The following is a 25,342-nucleotide window of genomic DNA, read 5'->3' as shown; positions in this document are numbered from 1 at the left end:
GTGAGCCAAGATCATGCCACTGCACTCCAGCCTGGCCACAGAGTGAGACATCGTCAGAAAAAAAAAACAAACAAAACCGACTTTGAGACAAGGATTTTGGTACAAGTAGCTTATGTGCAAGGTGATCCCAGGAAGCACTAAAAGCAAGTGGTTAATCAGGAAAGGCAGGATAGTCAAGGAAAGACAATAAAGAATGCAGTCATTCATCAGTTACCATGGTGGTTGACCAAGGCTTATTTTCTCAGCAACCAAAAAGAAATTGAATGTAAAAACGTACCTCAGAACTCTTCCAAAGAAGGGCAAATATTCTAGAGTACTTGCCCACTCTATTAGGCAATTCTTGCATTGCTATGAAGAAATACCTGACGCTGGATAATTTATAAAGAAAAGAGGTTTAATCGTCTCACAGTTCTTCGGGCTTTACAGGAAGCATGGCGCTGGCATCTGCTCAGCTTTGGTTGAAGGCTCAGGGAGTCTTCAGTCTTGGCAGAAGCCAAAGCAGGAGCAGAAACATCACATGGCCAGAGTGGGAGCAAGAGAGAGGGGAAGGGAGGTGCCACACACTTTTAAACGACTAGATCTTGTAAGAACTCACTCACTATCATGAAGACAGCACCAAGTCATCAGGGATCCACCCCCATAACCAAAACACCTCCCACCGGGCCCCACATCCAGCACTGGGGATTACAATTCAACATGAGATTTTGGCAGGGACAAATATTCAAAGTTTATCACCCACCAACTTCTAGCCCTCAATGACTGTGGGTTAGTCTGTGGGCATTAAATCTCTAGCAGACGTCTATCTGAGCATATTCTCATGCCTTTAGACAAAAGCCATCAGCTTGTGGAGTAACGTCTGTAGAAGGACTTTGTGAAGGGGGGTGTCTAAGGGTGTCTTAGACATTTGCTACAGAGCATGTGGAATTTCGTTTTCCTAAATTCAATCTAAATAGACATTCTAAGACATTAAAATCCTATCACTCATAGAATCCATAAGGAATTTTACCTATGTATCAATGTGTTTATGGATCTGCCTACTTGCATTAAGTGGTGAATATATACTTAATACACTGGTTCCACAGTTTTAAACAATGAGCATCAAATATGAGCTAAAACACCTTCCCTTTAAACAATCGTGTATATCTCATAAATGGAATTGATTCTTTTTCCATTGCTGATTGCTAAATACATATTTTTCCTGGAATAAGGCTTTATTCACATGAGTAAAATAACCCAAGATGAGAACTTTACCAACAAAAAACCAAAGTGAAAGGATGATTTTTCAGGACATTTGCCAATCAAAAAAAGAAATAGAAAACTGCTTCTGTGAGAACATCTGATTCAACATATGACTATCTGTATTATAATGTTAGGGTTAGGAGCACATGTATATGAAATAATGATAAATCATGCATTCATTTATCTTAACCAAAGGAAGTAGTGCCTATATACATATATAATTTAAATATATACTCTTTTTCTGTAGTTGATACTTTTCCTACATTTATTTTTCCCTTACTATCATTTATTTCAAGTGCATATATTATCCATATATTACTGGAAGCATATTTTGTTTAATTAACTTTGCAATTATTTATTAGAGTTTACTATGTGTCAGACAATGCTTTGTAGGAGCTAGGGATTTACGGCAAATAAGTCATCATACTTGTCTTAAAGAATTCACAGTTGGTAGACTAGATTTACATGTAGAATTGCTATAAATTAAAGAAGAACGTATCATTAGAGGTGTAGACGTAATGTACTGTAGGAACACAAACAATGGGGAGAGAAGTAGTTAGTCATGACTGGAGATTCACCAAGGGATCACAGAGGAGGTAGTATTCCATTTGAACCATGAAAAATAGGTGAAACTTCAATGCACAGAGATGAAGGTAGAAGTGGGGATGCACCAAAGAGACCAAATAGAATGAATGAAGGTTTGGAGATAATAATAGTTCATAGCCTTCTTCAGAGAATGAAGAGTCTTGGGAATGGTTTACATATAGGTGCCTCAGTTGGTATGCTGAAATACTGCACCAGAAAGGTAAGTTGAGTCTAGATTTTGGAAAACTTTGCATGGACTCACAAGGCAGTTGGGCTTCATTCTATCAGCTATGGTGAGAAAGTTTTGATTAAATAAATCCCACAATCAAAACTATGTTTTATAGAGAGAAGTAACAGTGTAACTAGCCTTCATGGAAATCACTCATCTATGTTGATGCAAAATAGATGAATGACGACGGAGAGAAAAATTTGGAAACAGGTAGACCTACCTCTAAAAATGCTAGACTACTGTAGATAACCATGTTAGAGGAAAAAAGATCCCCAACCACAGCAGTGGAAGTGGGAATTGATAAAGGAAAGACATTTCAGAGGTAAAACTGACAGCATTTAATGAACAGTAAGACTTCGGAGCCGTGAGAATGAGAGCAGCTAAAGATAGATCTGTGGTTTACATTAGTGCACATTATTGGTACTCTGCGAGTCCCCCTCTGATGCTTTTACCAGGTTTGCCCGTGCTTGCCCTAGCACCTGCATGCCTTTGTACTTTCTTTTCTCTTTGCAGGAAAGAGCTCTAAATGCCTGGAAACAAATGTTTCTATCAGACAGCCTACAGAATAACTGGTGTGAGAGTAGAGAAGTTTAGTTTCCTTGTGTTGAACTGGGAGAAACATTAGAGGATAATTTACTTTCCAAATATCCTGGGTGGGAAGAAGTTGAGGTCGGTACTAAAATTACATTCTTGCTGGATCCTACCCTTCTTTGCATTGCATGCCCTACTCCCTTACTCATTTGTTTCTGGAATTGCTTCTTTAACAAATGACTTGCACATGGAATCCTCATCAGAGTGACTATTTCCAGGATATTCAACTTGAGAGTGGTATGGAAATTGAAGGTTTTGATGAAATTAACTAAAAAGGGGAAAAATAGGTTATATCCCTTTGACTCACTTTATTTTAAACTCCAAGAAACATCTCCTACTGATATATTTTACTTCAGTAAAAACAAATTACCTCCATTTGGAATTTAAAGTGAAAGATAAGCAAAAGCAAAGGTGAATATCTATATTATGTGAGTGTCGTGTGTGGCGGGGGGACATGACAATGAATTATTTTTTTAAAGCATAAATGGTAACAATGTCTTTAAGAGCAATATACTAATTCTTCAAGTATTCAAGGCAGTTGGAATATGAGTTTCAAACATTTTTGTAGGCATCTTAAGTTTATCTAAGTGACATTAAAAAGAATAGAGGAAGAAGGAAGAAAAAAATGCGAGCCAATACATTTGAATATAAAATTATTTAACATGGAAAATACCATTTTATATGCTCTGATTCCTTGAGAGTTGGCATAGTAGTTGATGACTTTAGCAGTATTAATTTCATGCCACTCTAAGCAATATAGATTAATTTTTCTCTCCTCCAAATGGGCCTAATTGTCCTACTCTTTGATTCCTTACATCTACCACTTAATTTTTCCAATATTTTGCAACTTTTTCAATCAAATTATCACATTTAATGTATTCTGTTATTAGAAACTTCAGTCTAATATTATGTTTCTAATTCTTTATGAGCTGGAAAACCAAATATTCAAGACTTTTGGCATTACATATGAAGTAAAACAAAGTATTTCTACTCCAGATTCCAGGATGGTATCTTGGTAAACTCTTGAGGTGAACTATGTTAAAAAGTTTCTAGTTGGCTTTAATTTTTAAATATCTGTTTCAGTTTCAGTTATTTGATTTATATCTGTAAGTCCAGAATGTATCATAATGGCTTACAGTGAACAGACAACCTGTAATTTTAAGGTGAATGAGTTCCAAATCAAGGTGGGGGGCATTACTATGAGTTCATAGACGGCAACAATATCTAACTAGTTTCTCTTCATACAGCGAAGTAGTAAAATCTTAGTCTTTCACTCTGTCATATCTTAATTGCTTTCCAGTCACTTAGTACTATAGTAGCCTGAAGGTCAAAAATTGCTATTTAATAAAGTCACTATCTCCACTCTCTCTCCTCTTGTTCTCTCTTGAACCCATTCATGTAAGTCTTTCATTTTTCTTACAGTAAAACTGCTCTTGTCATGGTCACTACTAATACCTCTGTTAGTAATGCACTGATCTTCATAAAATTTGATATGCCCAAACATTTGAAACAATTGGTCACCTTTTCTTGAAACAATTTCTTTTATTGGCCAGGCATGGTTCTCACGATGACATTAGTGTTCTTATAATAAGAGATACTGAAGACCTTACCTTCTCTGCCGTGTGAGGACACAGGATGAAGAGGTCACCTGCAAGCCAGAAAGAGAGTCCTCATGAGAACCTGACCATATGGCATCCTGATGTTGGGCTTCTGGCCTCCAAAATCATGATAAATAAATTTTTGCTGTCTACAAAACAGGCTCAGTTTAATGTTTGTATAGAGCACCTTATTATATTCTCTCATTAGCAATGAGGAAAACCTGTGATTTCTGAAAATGATTACCACCATGTAATCTTACAGTTGATTCAGGATAAAAGCAGAATATTAAATTTCAGGTTATGAAAAATCAAAAAGCAAAAAAACCAACATGCAAAATAGAGCCCTCAAAATGGTCTATAAGGTTCTCGGGCATTTTTATCCCCATCATTAGTCTATATCATCTGTTACTTTTCCTTCTGCTCTAGCAACCTTGGGCTCTTTGCAATTCAGAGGGTGAGCACGTGTTCCCTCTTCCTGGAACACTTTTCTTTGTTTGAACATATGGGGGTTATTTTCTACACTTTTGGTTTCACTCAAATTTCATCTGATGATGAATGTTCAATGATAACTTCTCCCCTCCACACTTTCTAGGTTTCAGATCCCATTTCCCCTATATGCATTGCATTTATTGTCACCATGTGGCACACATATTTACTTATAGATTTGCTCATTATCTGCTCTCTTAATTAGAATGGAAACACTTTAAGGGCAAGAACTATGTCGTTTTCCTCATTGCTGTATCCACATTTCCTTGAACAGTGCCTGGCACACACTAGTTTTCAGTATACATTTGTTGACTGACTTGTTGGATTAATTTAATCCTAATTCTGTATTATTCCTTAGCTAATGTTTACATTATTCCTCAAAACTGCAAATCAACCTGGATAATCATTGAAATCATAGAAAAGGTCCACCAGGTGATATTAAGCTGGAGTATATTACCTAACACAGCCGTCTATAAATGTTGTGACTTTAATGATATTTACTTAGCTTTTTCAGTGTTAGGTCCCCCATCTACAATGAAAATCAAAATCTCTACTTTTCAAGTTATTGGAATGAAATTAGATAACATACGTAAATTGCCTAGTCTAGTGCCTACTACATTACAGGAACTTCATAAAATTAGTTCGTGCCATTTTCCCAACTAGGGGATTAGTCAAGTACTTTGGGACAAATACAACATGGAACCTCAACAAAAAATATTACTAAGCATCAACCATATATGTGGTAGCTTTTTTGGTGGGAATCGAGAAAGAGAAAAAGAGAGATAAGATAAAATTTTTTAAAATGTGGTATACTAACCTGAGGAACTTACAATGTAGTAGGAAGAGGGACACATGATTAAGGCAAATTAAGCCAGCCTAGAAAAAGAGCATACTATGGGTGAAGTATTGGTTTTGGTGTTAGAAGACATTGCACTGAGTCCCAGGTTCATTAATGGTGAATTTATCCACTGCCAAATGTAATTGTTATTAATAATGCAACTGGCAACATTGTGAATATTAAATGAGGATGAGTTGTTGGAGAGTTTTTGGTACATTGCAAAATTGTCTATAAATCAGGTTCATTATATTTACAAGACATATTGAGTATCCTTTTCATTGTAGTACCATTGCATTTCCTCTACTATATGTTAGTACTTATCTCACATGATCACATCAAACACGTAGTTTGATGAACTATGAGTTTCTTCAGTGAGGCGATAGTTCTTTAAGGGCTGGAATTGTTCTATTCATTTTAGTCTTATGTCTATTTAATAAATGTTGAATGAAGGAAGGTAAGGAAAATGAATAAATGGTTCTAATCAAGGTATAAACATATTAGAGGGAATAATAAATATTAACTTGCATAGAGAGATAGAAATATAAAAGACTACTTAGGGAGTGGCATATTCAACTTAAATCTTGAAAGTTGAATGGGAATTTAAGAGCAAAGGATAAAAAGAACATTACAGGTGCAGTAAAGGTTCTTCAGCTGAACTCAAAAGATAGGATTCCAGGGACTCATAAAGTGATTATATAATTTTATGTGTTTATCCATTTGTCCCAAGGTTAGGGATTATAGTTTTGATAATAGGTTGAAAGTCATCAGTGACACAATAAAAAATTAAGTAAGAACACTGAGGTTGAGAGAAGAAAATGAGTAAAAATAAAATGTGAAACAGCAAAAGCATTATTCAGAAGTAAAAAATGTGTTTGCTGTAACTGGGTTGTGTTTATTCCTTACTTTACAACCTGAAAAATCAGGAATTTAATTTTTCTTTTGAAAAATAAGTAACAAAATTTTCATATGTGTTTAAACTCAGTACTAACTTTTAGAAATGTAAATGCCTAATTTGTTATGAAATATCATCTAAATAGTCTTAAAAAAGGAAGATCAAAATCCAGTTACCCTTTCAAAACTGTCTATTTTATTGATTCACAGCAACTCTTTTAAGTCTTAATTCTTTCGTTCTCACTTATTCTTAAATGGCAGGATTTTAGCCTTAGATTGTTTCCAACTGAGTCCTGGCTTTGTTCCCTTTGGTAGAGAACAGCTGGTTGCCTATGGTAATCCCAGCAGTAAATGCCAAGCTAAAGATGAGATATAGAACACAGAGTTTGGAAAACAGGTTAGATCAGAGTCAAAATTGTTCCCTCAGCTGAAGATGGCAATGATTACCATGCTGATTGCAATTCAGAATGGCTTTGCTTTTCATTTACTTGTTTTTTAACATGTATATGTATATATATGTATAGTCAAAAGCCCCTTATATTTCTCCTTTATGCAGTCCATTAAATTACTCAGAAATTATGTAATCTACCACAAACCTTATAAAGAAGAATATGCTGTCCAGTGAAAACAGCCTTGTTTCACAAGGGTCTTTCCAGAGAGCATTCTGCTGAGTCATCTGCTGGACACATTGACTTCCTATAGAAAATGGAGAAGAGCATCAGACTTTGCATTTTCTGTAATGCTTTTACAGATTGGAATGTCCAATTCATTTGCTTAACAATTAGAAGAGAAGCTTCAGTTTTAACCTTGTACAGGCTTCACCCATGCAAATATGTCTTACCCAATTCCTTTCTGCTGAATGAATGAAGATACACTGTAGTACAGAGGCAGAATAAAAGGACAGAAATAATAAACAGAGTAATGGTAACCTTGCACGTTTGTATAGCAGTTTGCAGTTCACAAAGTACTGTGTCACACAATGACACAGTGGGAAAAAAATGGAATTTGGATTCAGAGAAATCTGAGTTTAATTAGTGGATACAGAGTGTATTCATAAGGTAATAAAATCACTTGCTCTGTTACCCCCAGTGTTATTGCCTTATAAAGAAGGTATCTGTCTGCATAGTCTACCCATAAGCAATTTTGGGAAGGCTAATTTGAATTAAATGAGATAGGGAAAGTAAAAGCATCAGTAAACTTTGAGTGCTCTACTGAGGTTAATCATCGTCATTATCACCAGCATCATCATTATCATAATCATTTATTTAAAGTTGCAAAAAGGAGTATAATTTTTTATTTAATAATAAAGGACATGAAAAAGCATTGCATTTGCATCTTATCATAAGTAAATATTAAATATGAAAATAAAATTTTGTGCATTTTATTTTAAAGAGGCAATATTACAGAAAATAAGATAAAACATTATTTTTAGTAAGATGCTTGAGAAGATAAATTGGCTAAATATGAGAAAAATAAAAACTTGAGTACAAAAATTATACAAGGGTTATGGCTCTGAGTTTCAGGAAAAGTAAGAGAGGGAACTAGAGTGAGAGTGAAAAAAATGTTTAGTCTGCAAATAACTATTTTCTTAATTTTTAAAACTAAATTTTAAAAATTTGTGGGTACATGGTAGGTATGTACCCACAAATACTATGTGAGCATATAGTAGCTATGTACTCACATAGTACATATGAGATGTTTTGTTATAGTATGCAATGTGAAAAAAGCACATCATGGAGAATGGGCTATCCATTCCCTAAAGAATTTTCCCTTTGAGTTACAAACAATCCAATTATATTCTTTAAGTTATCTTAAAATGTACAATTAAGTTATTACTGACTATAGTCATCCTATTGTCCTATCAAATAGTATGTTTTATTTATTCTTTCTAACTATCATTTTGTACACATTAACTATTCCCACCTCCCCCACATCCTCCCACTACCCTTTTCAGCCTAGGTAATCATCTTCTACTATGTCCATGAGTTCAATTGATTTCACTATTAGATTCCACAAATAAGTGAGAACATGTAATGCTTGTCTTTCTGTGCCTGGCTTATTTCACTTAACATAATGACCTCCAGTTCCATCCATTTTGTTGCAAGTGACTGGATCTCATATTTTTTTATAGTTGAATAGTTCTCTATTGCGTATATGTACTAAGTTTTCTTTATGCATTCATCTGTTGATGGACACCTAGGTTGCTTCCAAATTTTAGCTATTGTAAACAGTGCTTCAACAAACACAGGGGTGCTGATATCTCTTTGATATACTGATTTTTTTTTTCTTTTGGGCATATACCCAGAAGTGGGACTGCTGGATAATATGGTAGTTCAATTTTTAGTTTTTTGAGGAAACTTCAAACAATTCTCCATAAGGGTTGTAGTAGTTTACATTCCCACCAACAGTGAAAAAGGGTTCCCTTTTCTCCACATCCTAGCTACATTTGTTACTGTCTGTCTTTTGGATATAAACTATTTTAACTGGGGTAAGATGATATCTCCTTCTGCTTTTGATTTGCATTTCTCTGATGATCAATGACATTGAGCACCTTTTCATATGCCTGTTTTCCATTTGTATGTTTTCTTCTGAGAAATGTCTGTTCAAATCCTTTGCCCAACTTTTGATAAGATTAGATTTTTTTGCCTATAGAATTGTTTGAGCTCTTTATATATTCTGATTATTAATTCTTTGTCAGATGGGTAGTTTGCAAATATTTTCTCCCATTCTTTACTTTGTGGATTGTTTCACTTTATTTGTGCACAATCTTTTTAACTTGTAGTCCTATTTGTTCATTTTTGCTTTGGTTGCCTGTGCTTGAGGAGTATTGCTCAAGTAGTCTTCCCCAAAATCAATGTCCTGAAGAGTTTCCTTGATGTTTTCTTTTCACAGTTTCACAGTTTGAGGTCTTAAATTGCAGTATTTAATCAATTTTGGTTTGATTTTTGTATACGGTGAGAGACAAGAATCTAGTTTCATTCTTCTACATAAGGATATCCAGGTTTCTCAACACCCCTTATTGAAGAGACTGTCTCTTCCCCAGTGTATGTTCTTGGCAGCTTTGTAAAAATGAGTTCACTGAAGGTGTGTGGATTTGTTTCTGGGTTATCCTGCTGCTCCATTGGTCTATGTGTCTGTCTTTATGCCAGTACCATGCTGTTTTGGTTACTATCGTTCTGTAGTACAATTTGAAGTCAGGTAATGGGATTCCTCTAATTTTGTTATTTTGCTTAGAATAGCCTTGCTACAGTGGGTCTTTTGTGGTTCCACATAAATTTTAGGATTGTTTCTTCTATTTCTGTGAAGAATGTCATTAGTATTTTGATAGGAATTGCGTTAAATTTGTAGATTGCTTTGGATAGTAAGGACATTTTAACAATACTGATTCTTCCAATTCATGAACATGGAACATGTTTCTATTTTTTTTTTTTTTTTTTGGTGTCCTCTTCAATTTATTTCATGAATGTTGTATAGTTTTCAATACAGAGATCTTTCATCTTTTAGGTTAAATTTAATTAATTCCTAGGTATTTAATTTTATGTGTGGGTATTGTAAATGAGATTACCTTCTTAGTTTCTCCTTCACATTGTTCACTGTTGGTTTATAGAAGTGCTACTGATTTTTGTATATTGATTTACTATCCTCCACCTTTGCTGAATTTATCAGTTCTAATAGTTTTCCTGTGGAATCTTTAGGTTTTTCCAAATACAAGATTAAATCAGTAGCAAACATGGATCATTTGACTTCTTCCTTTCTAATTTGGATACCCTTTATGTATTTCTCTTGTCTGACTGCTCTAGCTAAGACTTCCAGTACCATGTTAAGTGACAGTGGTGACAGTGGGCATCCTAGTCATGTTCCAGAATTTGGAGGAAAGGCTTTCAGTTTTTCCCCCTTCAGTATAATACTAGCTGTTGATCTGTCATATCAAGCTTCTGTTATGTTGAGGTATGTTTCTTCCATCCCCCAGTTTTTGAGGATTTTTATCATAAAGAGATGTCAATTTTTGCAAATGCTTTTTCAGCATTTATTGAAGTAATCATATGGTTTTAATCCTTAATTCTGTTGATATGAGTATCACATCAATTGATTTGTGTATGTTGAACAGTCTTTGTATCACATGGATAAATTCCACTTGGTCATGATAAATGAACTTTCTAATTAATGTATTGTTGAATTTGGTTTGCTAGTATTTTGTTGAGGATTTTTGGCTAATGCTTTTCAACATTATGAAATTTTGCATCAATATTCAACAGAGATATTGGCCACTAGTTTTCTAATTTTGATGTGTCTTTGTCTGATTTTGGTATTAGGGTAATGCTGATCTCATGGCATGAGTTTGGAAATATTCCCTCCTACTGTATTTTTTGGAGTAGTTTGAGTAGGATTGGTATTACTTCTGCTTTAAATGTTTGGTAGAATTCAGCAGTGAAGCCATCTCATGTCTTGGGCATTTCTTTATTGGGAGACTTTTTATTACAGCTTCTATCTCATTACTTGTTATTGATCTGTTTGGGTTTTGGGTATCTTCCTGATTCAATCTTGGTAGGGTGTATATATCTAGCAATTTGTCCATTGCTAGAATACACAGTTCAGAAAAAGCCCCCTGTCTAGCTGCTAAGATTTGTGAGGTACAAACTAGTAGACTTATTTAGGGTTTTGAGATTCATACTCTCTATGCTTGAATTAAACACTTAAAAATGTCAAAAAATGGGTAATGATAAAGAGAAGGAGAATGTGACTGATTTACAAGACTATACAAAATTTTATATCATTAGCCAAAATTTGGAAACAAGACCAAGGATTATTGCATGTCATTTTATTTTAATACTGGAGTATTGCCTAATAAGCCTTTGTAGGAATTATTTATCTATCTAGAGGCCTGTCTCTTTTATTAGAACCAAGATTTGGACAAATTACCTGCTAACTTGTATTTTGTGGTTTTTCTTAAAAGTAGAGATGCAGATGATTTCTGTTCTATAGAAAAGATACCTACAAAAAATATGGGTTTACTGCCCTATAAGAGTTTAACTTAGCAAAATAATTTCAGTATAATTCTTTTCAACTCACTGTATAAAATCTCTGGTCCTCACATACTCTTTAAACGACACTATTGCTTCTTCTATTTATGAATTAAACAATCTGTCTTAAGTTACTCTATATTTGCATGTCATAATTTTGTTAATTTGACACCTTGACATTTTGTTTTACTTTATACTTAATATTATTTTTGTATTTTTTCCAAAATTTGAGAAAACAACAAGAAATTTGGCAGTTATATATGGATTTCATATAATTTGACTTGTATTTTACCTTTATAAAGCATTATTTATCATTTCTGTCACTGGTAATCTCATTGACATAATTGTTGATAAGTAGTAGTGTTATTTATATATTTGAGTGAAATGAGTCAGAAAAGCTTTTAAATTGTTGATAATATCAAATTTTAAACATTACAGAGGATATATACCGCAGTAGAGAAATTAAAGTCTATGACAAGATGGTGAACAAACAAAATCTAAAAGCTTGCTTCCCAAATTCCTGCTCAGGAAATATAAATATTTAAAAGAGGTTGCATGGAAATTGCTCTAATAAGCCAATTTATTTTTTTTTAAAGTAGAGAAACTCAAATTGAAAGAATGTTGGTTATTAATGCATGGAGTGTGGTTGGCAGAAGGTCTAGGGTGGTCAGAAAGGAGTCAGGCACAAGAGGTCAAAGACAGGTAATAACAGGCTAGGGTATTTGTTGGAGGGAATACAGAAGATTAAATAGATAAAATAGATATTGATTACTCTATTAGTAGCAATTCTCTCAAGAAAAAGAACTCTGTGCTGTGTGTTTCTGTGTGTTCATGTGTGTGTGTATGTCAGGGGGTGTCTACGGGAAGAGGAAAGAGGAGATAGAGTTTTTGTTTTTATTTATTTTTTACTTTAAGTTCTGGGATACATGTTCAGAATGTGCATGTTTGAATGTATAGGTATACATGTGCCATGGTGGTTTGCTGCACCCATCAACCTGTCATCTCGGTTTTAAGCCCTGCATGCATTAAGTATTTGTCCTAATGCTGTCCTTCCTCTTGCCTCCCAGCCTCTGACAGACAGCAGTGTGTGATGTTCCCCTCCCTGTGTCCATGTGTTCTCATTTTCAACTCTCACTTATGACTGAGAACATCAGGTGTTTGGTTTCTGTTTCTGTGTTAGTTTGCTGAGAATGATGGTTTCCAGCTTCATCCACGTCCCTGCAAAGGACATGGACTTATTCTTTGTTATGGTTACATAGTATCCCATGGTTTATATGTGCCACATTTTCTTGATCCAGTCTATCATTGACGGGCATTTGGGTTGGTTCCAAATCTTTGCTATTGTAAATAGTGCTGCAATAAACATATGTGTGCATGTGTCCTTATAATGGAATGATTTATATTAAGAAATTAACTCATGCAATTATGGGGGCTACCAAGCCTAAAACCTAAAGGGCAGGACAGTGGACTGGAGACCTAGGAAAGAGTTGCTGTTGCAGCTTCAGTCTGAAGGCGGTCTGGAGGCAGAATTCCTTCTTCCTTAGACACCTCTCTCTTAAAGGGAGATTTGTCTTGCACCCTTAGGTGCCAGCAGGGTCACAGAAGGGCAGAGAACCAAGTGGGCTCTTGGGGTCCCTGATTCCAGGACTTGACTCTTGGACAGCATTTCTGGATCTGCTCTTGGCCAGGCAGAAGCCTACTGCCCTGAAGTGTGAATCCTAGTCCAGACAACATTCACCACAAGCTGATTTAAGAGTCCTTAAATGGACTTGTGAAGTCTTTAGGTTTTTAATCCATTGTCTTAAGGGAACATTGGTGGTAGTGGCCAGGGGTGGTGGTGGCTATGGGTTGAGGCTCCTTTGCCTTTGCAAAGGGGAGGGAAGGGTAGGAAGGACTGCAACTCGTGGTTTGAGTGCCAGCTTAGCCACAATACAATAGAATACCAGCTAGAATTTTAAAATGTTTGACTCTAGTTCTTAATTCTCCAATGGCACTTCTGGACCCACCTAAGGCCAGAGAGACATTGCTTCACTGAAGGGAAGGACACAAGCCTGGATGGCTTTGCCACCTGCTGATCACAGAGGTCCAAGCACATTGAGCAAAAGAAAGCAGTAGCCAGGGCATGGTTACAGCAGGCATTGGGGGAGACCCAGTGCTGTACAACTTCAGGTCTGAATCAGCAAAGTCATAGTGGTGGTAGTTACAGAAGTGCCTGTGTCATTCTACTCTCAGCTTTAGCAGAGACAGTACAGAGCAGAGACTCTGTACATTTGGAAAAAGTAAGGGAAGAGAACCAGAGTCTGTGCCTGGTAATCCAGAGAAGTCTTCCAGATCTTGTCCAAGACAATCATGGTGGTATCTCTGTGAGTCTGCAAGAACCGCGGTGTTGCTGGGCTTGGGGTGCCCCCTAAAGCAGTTACAGCTTAGATCACAATACCCAAGTCCTTTCAAATATCTGGCATGCCTTTCCAAGAAGGGAATCTTCTAATAAGCCCAGAGAATAAAGACTGCAGTGAATACCTAACCCTTCAATGCCCAGACCCTGAAGAACATCTACTAGCATGAACACCATTGAAAAGGACATGACCTCAGCAAATGAACTAAATAAGGCACCAGGGACCAATCTTGAAGAAATAGAGATATGTGACCTTTCAGATATGGAATTCAAAATAACTGTGTTGAGGAAGCTCCATGAAATTAAAAATAACACAGAGATAGAATTCACAATTCGATCAGATAAATTTAAGAAAGAGATTGAAATAATTAAAAGGAATCAAGCAGAAATTATGAAGCTGAAAAATGCAATTGGCATACTGAATAATGCATCAGAGATTTAAATAGAAGAACAGATCAAGCAGCAGAAAAATCTAGCAAGCCTAAAGACAGACTACTTGAAAATACACAGAGGTCTCAAAAGAAAAAGAATAAAAAGCAATAAAGCATGCCTATGGGAATTAGAAAATAGCCTCAAAAGAACAAATCTATGAGTTATTGGTCTTAAAAAGAAGGCAGAAAAACAGATAGGGGTAGAACGTTTATTCAAAGGAATAACAGAGAATTTTCCAAGTCTAGAGAAAGATATCAATATACAAATTGTTCTACAACCTACAAGAAGGTTATGGAACACCAAGCAGATTATATCCAAAGAAAACTACCTCAAGGCATTTAATAATCAAACTTTCAAAGATAAAGGATAAAGAAAGAATCTTAAAAGCAGCAAGAGAAAAGAAACAAATAACATACACTGGAGTTCCAATATATTCTACTGATTTTTAAGTAGAAACCTTACAGGCCAGGAGAAAGTGGCATGACATATTTAAAAAGCTGGAGGAAAAAACTTTTACCCTAGAATGGTAAATCCAGTGAAAATATTCTTCAAACAAGAAGGATAAATAAAGACTTTCCAAGACAAACAAAAGTTGAGGAATTTCATCAAGACCAGAGCTATTCTATAAGAAATCCTAAAGGGAGCAGCTCAATCAGAAAGAAAGGGACAATCAATGAGAAAAAATAATCACCTGAAAGTATAAAACCTGCTCATAATGGTAAGGACACAGAAAAACACAGAATATTGTAACACTGTAATTGTGTTGTGTAAACTACTTTTATCCTAAGAAGAGAGACTAAAGAATGAACCAATCAAAAGTAAAAACTATGACAACTTTTTGAGACACAGTCAGTAAAATAAGATACAAATACAAACAACAAAAAGTTAAGGATTGAGGGGGTTAAGTTAATGCAAGTTTTTATAAAGTTTTAGTTTAGTTTTAGTTTTATTAAGTTAATGCAAGTTTTCTATTTGTTTGTTTATGTAAACAGTGTTAAGTTGTGATCAGTCCAAAATACTTGGCTGTAGGATAGTATTTGCAAGCTTTCTGGTAACCTCAAACCAAAAAACATACAATGGATTTACAAAAAAAGGAAAAGCAAGAAAGTATATCATGTCACCAGAGAAAATGATCTTCACTAGAAGAAGACAGGAATGCAAAAAATAAGGAGGAGAAGACCACAAAACATCTAGAAAACAAATTTTAAAATGGCAGAAATAAATCCTTGCCTATCAACAATAACATTGAATATAAATGGACTAAACTCTCCAATTAAAAGATGTATACTGGCTGAAAGAATAAGAAAAAAAAAAAAAAAGACCCATAGATGTGTTGCCTACAAGAAACACACTTCACCTATAAAGACACACATAGACTGAGAATAAAGTGGTGAGAAAAGCTATTCCATGCCAATGGAAACCAAAAAAGAACAGGAATAGCTATACTTATATTAGACAAAATAGATCTCAGACAAAAACTGTAACAAAAGACAAAGAAGGTCACTTTATGATGATTAAAAGATCAATCTAGCAAGAGCACATAGTAATTTTAAATATATATGCACCCAACACTGGAGCATCCAGATGTATAAAGGAAATACTATTGGAGCTAAAGACATGGATAGGTCCCAATACGATAATAGCTGAAGATTTCACTGTCCACTTTCAGCATTGGACAGATCTCCCAGACAGAAAATCAACAAAGAAACATCAGACATAATCTGCACTATAGACCAAATAGATCTAATAAATATTTACAGAACATTTCATCCAAGAGCTGCATAATACACATTGTTTTTCTCAGCACATGGACCATTCTCAAGATAGACCATATGTTACGTCACAAAACAAGTCTTAAAACATTCACAAAATTTGAAATAATATCAAGCATCTAATCTGACCACATTGGAACAATACTGGAAATTAGTATCAAGAGAAATTTTGGAAACTACACAAATACATGGAAATTAAACAATATGCTGCTGAATGAACAGTGGGTCAAAGAAGAAAGTTGAAAAATTTATTAAAACAAATGATAATTTAAACACACATATCAAAACATCTTATACAGTAAAAGCACCTATAAGTACCTACATCAAAATAGAGGAAAAACATCAAATGAACAACATAACGATGCCTCTTGAAGAACTAGAAAAGTAAGAGCAAACCAAACCCAAAATTAGCACAAGAAAATAAATAAGATCAGAGTTGAAATAAATGCAATTGAAAGGAAAAAGCAACACAAAAGATCAGTGCTCAATGCAATGGAAAGTTGGTTTTCTGAAAAGTTAAAAAATTGAGAAACCTTTAGCTAGACTAAGAAAAAAAGAGAGAAGATAAAGATAAATAAAATCAGAAATGAAAAAGAGGCATTATACTGATACTGCAGAAATTCAAAGAATCAATTAGTGACTACTATGAGCAACTATATGTCAATAAATTGGAAAATCTAGATGAACAAATTCCTAGATACATAGAGTCTACCAAGATTGAATCAGGAAGATATCCAAAACCCAAACAGACCAATAACCAGTAATGAGATTGGAGTGACTACTATGAGCAACTATATGTCAATAAATTGGAAAATCTAGATGAACAAATTCCTAGATACATACAATCTACCAAGATTGAATCAGGAAGATATCCAAAACCCAAACAGACCAATAACCAGTAATGAGATTGGAGCTGTAATAAAAAGTCTCCCAGTAAAGAAAAGCCTGTGACATGATGGCTTCACTGCTGAATTCTACCAAACATTTAAAGATGAACTAATGCCAATCCTGTTCAAACTATTCTGAAAAACAGAGTAGGAGGGAATATTTCTAAACTAATTCTATGAGACCAGTATTACCCTGATACAAAACTAGACAAAGACAAATCAAAACAAGAAACCACAGGCCAATATCTCTGATGAATATTGATATAAAAATCCTCAACAAAATACTAGCAAACTGAATTCAACGACACATTAGAAAGTTCACTCATCATAATCAAGTGGAATTTTTTCATGTGATACAGGGATTGCTTAACATACACAAATCAATCAGTATGATACACCATATTAACAGAATGAAGGATAAAAATCATATGATCATTTCAATTGATGCAGAAAAAGCACTTGATAAAATTCAACGTCCCTTCATGATAAAAACCCTAAAAACACTGGGAATAAAAGAAACATACCTCAGTATTTAAGATGGGAGATAAGACAGCTTTAAAATCTCAAAAGTACTAACCAAAGGCTAAAAAACACATTTGAATTGAATTAAGAACACTTTTTTATTTTAGGACATCAGGAGCAAAGCTAAAAATCAAGGAGAAGAGACTTCAACATGTAAAGCAATATGAAATACAAATCTAAAATATTTATGAAACTTCTTTATTCAAAGAAAAAAAGGCAGGAATTTCTATAAGAATAAGTAAACTTTAAAAGAGGAGTTTGTGATGTTTAGTCTACAGTAATCCAAGAAATGAAAATTGAAACACGAATAAATCATCATTTTAAACCATCAAATGAGATAGGGAGAGGGACAGAGAGAGAGAGCAGTAGAAGATACTTGCAAAGATAGGTGTATAACTTATGATTCAATCAAAGAAACAACTGCTGTGAGTGACATCAAACAATATACTTATTACATATAAGAAATTGACCTCACACAATTGCAAGAATTGGTTAATCAGTCTGTAGAAAGTGGCAGTTTCTGCATCTGTGCTGGGGCTGAAGGGAAAGCAGTCAAGAAGGAAAGATAGATTTTTAAGGAGATACGTGCAAGGACAAGTTGAAACCCAGAGAAAGGAGCAAACTAGAACATGTGTCAGTCTCACAGTGCCTCTAAACCTCCAGCTATGATGCTGCCGAATGTGCACCTGACCCAGGAGAGCGGGTGCTGCAGAAGGGCAATCAACTTCCAGGAGCTAGAGGAGCTGTGAACCTGCTGCTGACCCCACCCGACAGAGTGAGCCTGCCGACCCATGACACTGTGTGAGAGCTGCAGCAGTGTCCGCTTTTGTTGTCTTGACCTTTGGAGCATAAAATAATATGGCTTCTATGGCTTCTATGACTCCTTTGCTTTCCAAAACTCATGCAAATAGTCTCTTGTGACCCACATTGAGCCAGAACAATATAGAAGGGTAAATTCTGGGAAATATAACTCCAGCTTCGTTAAGATGACCTAATACGAATCCTCCACAGGCCACTCCTTGCCTATTTGGCATCCACATGCATATTTTTTCAAATATTGTTAAATTAATTTCCAAATAAAGGCAACAGAAGAATTATGCCTTTGCCAAACATAATGCAATTATTCTTCTTGAATACTGAAATAGACAACCTTCTCCTCAACAGAGGATGCAAAGTCCTTTTATCTATTTTTGAGTGATATTTATTCCTCTTCTGAGTCATATTCTCCCTTTGATATTTTATAATTTAAATACTGAGATAGAAAGTTAAATTCTATTAACATATTTTATGTCAGATGATAGAGAAGTGGGAGAGGAGAAAATGAAAACTAGTTGATATATGCATAAATGTATTTATATTAATATAAATAGATGCATATAACTATTATAGTCTCTGTGCCTGCAGCCCATCACATGGCCACTTATAAGCTGATACCTTTTTCCATCTGTGTTACATACCATTTGCCTCTAGCAAGCATATTGGCTAGTCTTAATTCCTTGCCTTATGGAGTGACAAAACCTTCATTCCTAGAAATTCTGGAATATTCCATGAATTAATATTTCCTCCTATATTGGGTTGTTGCAGTTTTCCACTGACTTTAGTCACAAGGTCATATGAGAAATAAGAAGAAACATAGGGAATTGCCTGCATTCCAGATATTTTCCTCCTTACCCTCACTGTGTAGCAGCAACCTAATCTCCCTTTGGAAGTCAGGACCAATTGCCCCAGAAGATACAGCAATCCCCTTCTCCCTTCTAGATTCCCTAGGATGAGGAGCACAAACCAGCCAGATGGCTTTCTCTCCTTCCACTTTGTGGAAACCATGGCCATGTGCCTTGATCAAAGCATTACTATGTCCTTTGGTGAGGCTTCTTTCCTTTGGAAACTATGATTTCTAGGCAAGTGGAATCCAAAGTTGCACTGACAGAAAAGCTAAATCTTGCTAGTGCCTCACAAAGGTCTTGGTGAGCACAGTCGCTCACATTTCTACCCTTTGATTACTAGACTCATCAATCCAGGATATGGGAGAACAACATCTATATTTGTTTCCAACTTAAGCCATATTCTACAACTTGGAGGACATTGCTCCAAGCCTTTAAACTAGTGTCCCATACCTGGCACACATAATTATGTCTTCAAAAGGCCATTCTAATGTTCTATTAGGCCAGCCACTTCAGGATAAAGGAAAATATAATAGGACTAGGAAATTTAATGACCACGAGTTCATTGTCTCACTTTACTTGCTATTGGGGTGAATTTTTTGGTTAGAATCAATGCTATATGGAAAAACATGATAGTAAATAAGGGATTCCCTGAATCTACAGATAACCACTTTGGCAGAAACATTATGGGCAGGGAAGACACATTCCAGAGTAAGCTGTATTCCAGTGAGGACAAAAGTTTGCACATTTCTTGATGGAAGTAGTCCTGTGTAATTAATCTGACACCAGATGAGTGGCTGATTTCCTGGGGAATGGTGGCACATCAGGGGGTGAGAATTGGTTTCTGCTGTTGTCATATGGTACGCATAGTTGTGGCTGAAGATAGATCAGCCTTGATGAGTGGAAGTCTGTGCTGCTAAGCCCATACAAAACCTTCATCTTTGTCAAGACAACCATTTTATCATGAGTACTTGGGCTCCTAATAAACAGGTTAGCCAAGAAAATAAGCTGACAGATGTCGTCAGAATAGATAATTCTATCCATCTTATTACCTTCTACTGCAGAAGTTGTTTTTTGATGAGAATTCACAGGGGCACAAATATCTTCAAATTCTGTGACTATTTGAAAGGCCCATTTACATACTTCTTTCTCAGATCTTTTCACTAGTTTTCCCATTGTACTTCTTCCAAGTTTCTGACCATCAGCCCCAAACTATTAGCCACCACTTATCTATTCAGTGTAAATCTGTATGCTAGCTTCTAGGCAAAGTGCAAAATCATGTCTATTGCTCAATATCATGCCTACTATTCTGAATTTGTTCTATGAATTCAAATAATGGCTTTTGAAATCTCAGTATATCCTTTTGTGGATGTTGTGAAGCTGACTCTAAAAGCAAAAGACCCAGATAGAATACACAATACTGAAGAAGGGGAACGAAGTCAGAGGATTGCTACTACCTGGCTTAAAGACTCAAACACAAAGCCATATTAATCAAGACAAAGTGGTGTTGGTGAAAGAACAGACAAACAGATCAGTGGGAAAAAAACAGAGTCCAGAAATAGACCACACCAATATAATCAACTGATCTTTGACAAAGTAACAAAGGCAATTCAATGAAGAAAGAGCAGCTTTTCCAATAAGTAGTGCCAAAACAACTGGACATCCACATAAAAGAGAAACATCTTGACCCTGACCTTACACCTTTTACAAAAATTAATTCACAGTGGATCTCAGAACCAAATGTAAGCTATAAAATTATAATACTTCTGGAAGATAACATAAATGAAAATCTAGGTTACTTTGAATTTTGTGATGTATTTTTAGACACAACATCAAAAGCACAGTCCATAAAACAAATTGACATGTTGGATTTCGACTTCACAAAATACCCTGTTAGAAGAAAATACAAGTCAAAACTCAAAAGAAAATCTTTGCAAAATACGTATCTGATAAATGTCTGGTACCCAAAATATGCAAAAAATTATTAAAACACTGATAAATAATGGGCAAAAAGTCTGAAAAGACATCTCACTAAAGAGGTTATATATGGCAAATAAGTATATTAAAAAGGTGCTAAATATTATGTGGCATTAGAGAATTGCAAATTAAGTCAATGACTGCTGCACACCTTTTTAAATGGCTAAAATTTAAAACATGACCACCACCTTTGCAAAGACATGGAGCAACAGGAACTCATTCATTGCTAGTGGGAATGCAGAATGGCACAGTCACTTTGAAAGACAGTTTGGAATGTTTTATAATTTTTATTTTTATGAGACAGGGCCTTCCTCTGTTAGACAGGACCTCCAGCTCAGGTCGGACCACAGTGGCATGATCATAGATCACTGTAATTTCAAACTCCTGGGCTCAAGCAATCCTCTCACCTTGGTCTCTTGAATAGCTAGGGCTACAGGTGCTCACCACCACATCCAGCTAATTTTTTATTTTTATTTTTTGTAGAAATAGGGTCTTAATATGTTGCCCATGTTGGTCTTAAACTCGTGGTCTCAAGTGATCCTCCTGCCTTGGGCCTCCCAAAGTACTGGGATTACAGGTGTGAGCCACTGAACCCAGTCAGCTTGGCAGTTTTATAGGCCAAATGTAGTCTTAACACAATCCAGCAATTGTCTTCATAGGTATTTATCCAAATGAGTGAAAAATTTTTGTGTATGCAAAAGCCTGCACATGAATATTTAAAACAACTCCATTCATAATTTCTAAACACTGAAAGTAACCAAGATGTTCTTTAAAAGGTGAATGAATAATAATTTTAAAAACCTGGTATATCCATTCAGTGGAATATTACTTAATGATAAAAGAGAAATAAAGGATAAAGCCAAGAAAAGATATAGAATGAACTTTAAATGAACTTTAATTTAAATGAACATTGAGGAGTTCAGCTCCAGGCCAAAGTGCTGTGTTATCTTCCAGTCCTAACACCTGTAAATAATTACAAAGAATTTATCTGGCAGGCATCATTTGGGAAAGTACCTCTCCACACCAGACTTGATGCCCAGTCTGAAAGAAGTTATCATCAAGAACTCAGCAACCGCTCTTCCCCATGCAGTTGGCCACACACTTATGCAAGCCCTCAGCTGAGGCCTTTCTCAGACGTCTATGCCATGACTACCTCACTGGAGGGTCTTGAAGACGCTTCTCTACTCTGACTTAGGATTCAGTACTTTTCCACTCCTAGCCCTTTTGCTTCTCTCTACTCTCCCCACCAGGATCATAAAACGGCAGGAGCTTTTTGTTCAGGGATTCCTTGGCAGTGATATTCTCGCATCAGCACTGATATATTTGATCTTCATCAGGCACAATTCCATAGGGACAAAATGGGACATTGAAGAAACTAGCGCTTTTTCCTGTTTAACCCTTTGTTTTCATTATACATTATAGTGACTATTACTTTAATTTTGGATTGTAGTTTTAATGGAACACCTCAACATCTGGTAGCTAGCTTTTACCAGCTGAGTTCTTGACACATATTGCTTAGAAAATAAGCCAGTCTGAAAAGGCTATATGCATACTGTATGATTCCAACTATGTGATATCTGGAAAAGGCAAAACTATGGAGACAGTATCAATTGTTGCCAGGGGTTCAAGATGAATCTTGGGGATTTTTAAGACACTGAAACTCTTCTGTAAAATACTATAAAGATGGATACATAATATTATACATTTTTCAAAAGCATAGAAATATATAACACAAATGGTGAGCTCTCGTGTATAGACTTTAGTTAGTAATAATGTAGCAATATTGGTTTATCAACTGTAACAAATGTACTACACTAATCCAAGGTGTTATTAATAGGGTAAGCTGTAGTGGGAAATGAGAAGTTGAGAGAGAGAAGTCTATGGGAACTCTCTGAACTATTATCTCAATTTTCTGTAAGCCTGAAACTGCTATAATAATGAAAATTGATTAATTAAAAAAATTATGCCTACTGGAAAAATTTTCTGCTACAACTGTCCTTCAGAGACTCCCTGGTAGGAATGTGGTGCTGGATAAGCTGCCAAACCCACATCTCTTTTTCTTTAGTCATTGGTCAGAAGAAATTCTCCTTAAGGATATAGGTGTCAGTTAAGAGGCAAGAGGGAAAGTGGCAATGAGTATGGCCAATGGCAATATCTGCCATTTATCCATGAGACTTATTTAATCCCATCTTATATATCATTTCTATTTGGTGATGGAATGCTACTATGCATACTCAACTTTATGTCTTGGTAGGTCAGAAAATACCCATATGATGGGCATCCCAGATTGTATGATAATAAATTGACCCACAGTAAGTATCTGTCTCTGGTAAGCCTGCTAGTAAGACAAAAACTATTGAAAGCTGTATTTGAAAGGAGAACAGTTATCCATAGAAGATGGTGTAGCTTGTGGTCAAAAACCTGAATCTGTACTATGGCTGACTCAGGCTTGATTAGCCTGGGTCTGCTACAGGTCTTTCTCCTGTTCTGAGCCTTACTCAAAATAGGCAGCTTTTTGGATTAGTCATTTTATCAGAGTATAAAGAACATGCCCAAACAAGACACACTGTGATTCCAAAATCCCAAGGTCATTAGCTCTTGCATCTTTTTCTTAGTGGCCAGATGTAGGAATTTGTTCTTCACCTTGGAAGGAATATTGTGACATGCTTCAGACCACTGGGTCCCTAAAAATTTCACCAACATGGAAAACTCCTAAATTTTTGTGGGCTTTATTTCCAAATAGCCAATTGAACTCCTAGAGGAATTTTGTTGTATCAGGGGTGCAACGTTGGTCTCTGTTTCAGACATCCTGAATTCTGAGAGGCAGATGTAGCTAGTAGGCCTTATGAGTCCATGCTCTTAGACTAATGTGTAGCCTCTGTCTCTGCCACTGTGCCTCCCATATCCATGTGACCACCATACCAGTTCTAGGGTGGCTCATGACCAATTTCGGTTAATGTCAACTGGTCAAGTCATTTTGTCTACTTGATTGTTTGGTGATTCTTTCATGGTGTGTGTTAACAGGTGGTCTAAACATTTTACTCACTTTGTTTACTCCCTTAAGTCTACTTACATGCTTTTACCTCTGAATTCCTTGTCAATGATCCAGTCCTTTTCCTTCTGGGTCTCTAACCGGATGACCAGACCATTGACCAATATGCCCATGAACATATATACATATATGTATGTAGTCTCACTCTAAGGTAATTTTTATTTTATGCAAAGTAAATAACCAGGTACACTGCTTGCAGCTTTGTCCTTTGGAAGTTGCTATTCATTCTTTGCTAGCACCCATGTACTGAGTTAAACCAGCTAGAAACCAAGTTTGAGGATTTTCCTCCTCTTTCAGCTGCTTCTCTTACATGGCTACTGCTTTTTGCAAATCCTGCTTCTGTTTATGGGTTGGCCATAGCTATTTTTACTCTTATTCTGTTTTTGTGTGTGTGTGTGTGTGAGATATTCTGAATTCTAGATTATTAAAGGTGGTATTTATAAAATAATTTTTTACTTTTAGTAGACTGATATGGTTTGGCTGTATCCCCACTCAAATCTCATCTTGTAGTTCCCATAATCCCCACATAATCCTCCCATAATCCTCCCATAATGTCATGGGAGGGACCTGGTGGGAGGTAATTGATTCATGGGGGCAGTTACCCCCATGTTATTCTCAGGATAGTGAGTGTGTTCTCATGAAATCTGATGGTTTTATAAGGGGTTTTTCCTTCTTTGCTTACCACTTTTCTCTCCTGCCATCTTGTGAAGAAGAACCTGTTTGCTTCCTCTTCTGCTATGATTATAAACTTTCTGAGGCCTTCCCAGACATATGGAACTGTGAGTCAATTAAACCTCTTTCCTTTATAAATTACCCAGCCTTGGGTATTTCTTCATACCAGTGTGAGAAGGAACTAATACAGTACACTGGTACGGAGATAGTAGGGTGTTGCTATAAGGATGCCTGAAAATGTGGAAGCAACTTTGGAACTGGATAACAGGCAGAAATTGGAATAGTTTTGAAGGATAGAAAGAAGACAGGAAAATGGGGGAAGTTTGAAAGTTCCTAGAGATTTGGAGGGCTCAGAAGACAGGAAGGTGTGGGAAAGTTTGAAACATCTTAGAGGCTTGTTGAATGGCTCTGACAAAAAATGCTGATAGTGATATGAACAATAAGGTCCAAGATGAGGTGGTCTCAGATGGGGATGAGGAACTTTTTGGAAACTA

The sequence above is a fragment of the Colobus angolensis genome, unplaced genomic scaffold, assembly GCF_000951035.1.
Source record: "Colobus angolensis palliatus isolate OR3802 unplaced genomic scaffold, Cang.pa_1.0 Scaffold54, whole genome shotgun sequence".
Lineage (NCBI taxonomy): Eukaryota > Metazoa > Chordata > Mammalia > Primates > Cercopithecidae > Colobus > Colobus angolensis.
This window is presented reverse-complemented; position numbering follows the sequence as displayed.